Genomic DNA, 3,952 nt, shown 5'->3' on the forward strand with positions numbered 1-3,952 from the left:
TAACGGAAGCTGGGTACTCTAAGGGATGACTGCTCTTTTGTGAAGACTTGTGGGCCCAAACTCTGTCCACGGGAAGACAGAGCAGGGGCAAAGCCATCCATCAGCACTGATGAGCTAAACAGGGCCACCAAGTGGAGACCAGCTGCTTACACCAAGCCTTGCCCACCTGAGCCCTGTAGAAGTATCTCCACTAGGGCAATTCTACCTAAGAATGAGCACAACAGTCACCTCCTCTAGAAGACTAGCACAAACCCCTTGCAAGCACCAAGTCAACTGATCATAGAGTGCTGCAAACCTTCTGTGCTAGGGGAAATAGGATCTAACTTCCTTTTCATTTTTATTTCTATTTTTAAATTTTAAATTATATTTTTTATTATGTACATAACTTTTATATATTATACATAGCTTATATAATAAAAAAGTTATAATATATATTATGTAGCTTCCTTTAATAAGCAGACCAAAACACCTAGAATCTAGCTTCCTTTTTATTTTTATTATACATTAATTTTTTTTTAATTTCAAATTTTATTTTTATTATTTTATTATTTTATTATTTTATTTTTTGGATCTAGCTTCTTTTAACAAACAGACCAAAACACCCCTAGGATCTAGCTTCCCTTTTTTTCCTTTCTTTTTTCTGGACAAAACAACAAGACAAACATTTACCCCCAAAAGAAAGAACAGGAAGAAGTAATAAGGGCCATGGATTAATCAATACAGATATAAGTTATCTGAACTAGAATTTAAAACAATTATAAGGAGGCTTATAAGCTAGGCTTGAGAGAAACATAGAAGGGGCACCTGGGTGGCATAGTCAGTTAAGTGTCCAACTCTTGGTTTTAGCTCAGGTTGTGATCTCAGGGTTGTGAGATTGAGCCCCATGTCAGACTGAGCTCAGTGTTCAGTCTTCTTAAAAGACTCCCTCTCTTTTTCTCTCTGCCCCACCTCCGGCACTCATGCACATGCATGCTTTCTCTCTCTCAAATAAATAAATCTTTTTTTTTTTTAAGGCATAGGAGATACTAGAGAACTCTTAGAGATAAAGGGTACTAAATGAGAAGAACATGCAGCCAAGAATACTATATCCAGCAAGGCTCTCATTCAGAATAGAAGGAGACATAATGAGCTTCCAAGATAGGCAGAAACTGAAAGAATATGTGACCACCAAAACGGCTCTGCAAGAAATATTAAGGGGGACCCTGTAAAAGAAAGAAGAAACCCAAAGAAATAATCCAGAAAAACAGGGACTGAATATGTAATACAAGGACACTAAATTCATATCTTTCAATAGTTACTCTGAACGTGAATGGGCTAAATGATCCCATCAAAAGATGCAGGGTATCAGACTGGATAAAAAAGCAAGACCCATCTATTTGCTGTCTACAAGAGACTCATTTTATCTTAATTTTTTGTATATTTTTTATTGGAGTTTGATTTGCCAACATATAGCATAACACCCAGTTGCTCATCCTGTCAAGTGCCCCCTCAGTGCCTGTCACCCAGTCACCCCATCCCCCCACCCACCTCCCCTTCCACTACCCCTTGTTTGTTTCCCAGAGGAGTCTCTCATGTTCTGTCACCCTCTCTGATATTTCCCACTCATTTTCTCTCTTTTCCCCTTAACCCCCTTCACTATTTTTTATATTCCCCGAATGAATGAAACTGTATAATATTTGTCCTTCTCTGATTGACTTACTTCACTCAGCATAATACCCTCCAGTTCCATCCATATCGAAGCAAATGGTAGGTATTTGTCATTTCTAATGGCTGAGTAATATTCCATTGTATACATAGACCACATCTTCTTTATCCATTCATCTTTCTATGGACACCAAGGCTCCTTCCACAGTTTGGCTATTATGGACATTGCTGCTATAAACATTGGGGTGCAGGTGTCTCGGTTTTTCACTGCATCTGTATCTTTGGGGTAAATCCCCAGCAGCGCAATTGCTGGGTGGTAGGGTAGCCAAAAGACTCATTTTAGACATAAGGACAACTACAGCCTGAAAATGAAAGGTTGGAGACCATTTACGATTCAAATGGTCCTCAAAAGAAAGCAGGGGTAGCCATCCTCATATCAGATAAATTAAAGTTTATCCCAAAGACTGTAGTAAGAGATTAAGAGGGACACTATATCATACTTAAAGGGTCTATCCAACAAGAGGCCCTAACAATCATGAATATTTATGCCCCTAATGTGGGAGCTGCCAAGTATATCAATCAATTAATAACCAAAGTAAAGACATACTTAGATAATAATACACTAATAGTAGGAGACTTCAACATGGTACTTTCTGCAAATGACAGGTTTTCTAAGCACAACATCACCAAAGAAACAAGAGCTTTAAATGATACACTGGACCAGATGGATTTCACAGATATTTACAGCACTTTGCATCTGAATGCAACTGAATACACATTCTTCTCAAGTGCACATGGAACTTTCTCCAGAATAGACCACATTACTGGGTCAAAAATCAGGTCTCAATTGATACCAAAAGATTGGGATTGTCCCCTGCATATTTTCAGACCACACTGCTTTGAAACTAGAACTCAATCACAAAAATAAATTTGGAAGAAACTCAAAGACATGGAGGTTAAAGAGCATTCTACTAAAAGATGAATGGGTTAACCAGGAAATTAGAGAAAAATTAAAAAGATGCATGGAAACTAATGAAAATACAACTGTAAAAAATCTTTGGGATCCAGCAAAAGCAGTCCTAAGAGGGAAATACATCATAATACAGGCCTCCCTCAAAAAATTGGAAAAAACTCAAATACACCAGCTAACGTTGCACCTAAAGGAACTGGAGAAAGAACAGCAAAATAACTAAAATCTAGTTGGGCCATAATTAAAAATGCTGTAGCTGAGATGCAAAACTGAATGGATGCCATGACGAGGATAGATGGATAGATGAAGCAAAGGAATGATTCAGTTATATAGAAGATAAAATTATGGAAAATAATGAAGCTGAAAAGTTAGAAAGAAAGATATAGACTTAGGGAACTTGGCAACTCCTTAAAGCATAATAACATTCATATCATAGAGTCCCAGAAGAAGAGCAAGAAAAGGGAGCAGAAAGTTTATTTGAGCAAATTATAGCAGAAAACTTTCCTAATCTAGGGAAGGATATAGGCATCGAAATCGAAGAAAGAGAACTCCCATTAAATTCAACAAAAACCAACCATCACTGAGGCATATCATAGTCAAATTCACAAAATACACAGAAAAGGAAAGAATCCTGAAAGCAGCAGGGAGGAAAAAGTCCTTAACCTACAAGGGAAGACAGATTAAGTGTGCAGCAGATCTGTCCATAGAAATGTGGCAGGCCAGAAGACAGTGGCATGATGTATTCAACATGTTGAATGAGAAAAATATGCAGCCAAGAATACTTTATCCAGCAAGGCTGTCATTCAGAATAGAAGGAGTGATAAAGAATTTCCCAGGCATGTCTAGAGTTGGGTAATTGTTTTTATTCTCTAGATGGGATAAACCTCTGATAAAGCTTTGTCCTGGAAGAGTAGGTCTTTATTATGGTGAATGCCCAGGGCATATTCCAAAATGGTTACTTTTCCCCTCCCCCCTGCCAGAGCTTTGAGGAAATTTTTTTCTTGGCTCTTCACTATGAAAGCCTGGTGGAGTTTTGGGGGATGCAACCTACAGAGAAGGAGAGACACCTTTAAGACTATAACCACAGGAGTTTCTCTTTCTCATACTAGGTCACACCCAACCTCCACCAATTCATCAAAATTACCATTTAGTGTGGTGTCTGTTCAGTTGGATGGGAACCCCCAAATGTGGGCTTACAATTGGGTGGAAGCCAGTGGTATACACAGTGAAAGGATTCGCCTGAGGCAGAACAAAGGCAATAGAAATTTATTGAATACACTGCAAGGGAGCTGCAGGCAGGACAGTGGAGGAGAGGCTGTCTCCCACAAGGCAGTGAGT

The sequence above is a fragment of the Canis lupus genome, chromosome 12, assembly GCF_048164855.1.
Source record: "Canis lupus baileyi chromosome 12, mCanLup2.hap1, whole genome shotgun sequence".
Taxonomy (NCBI): Eukaryota; Metazoa; Chordata; class Mammalia; order Carnivora; family Canidae; genus Canis; species Canis lupus.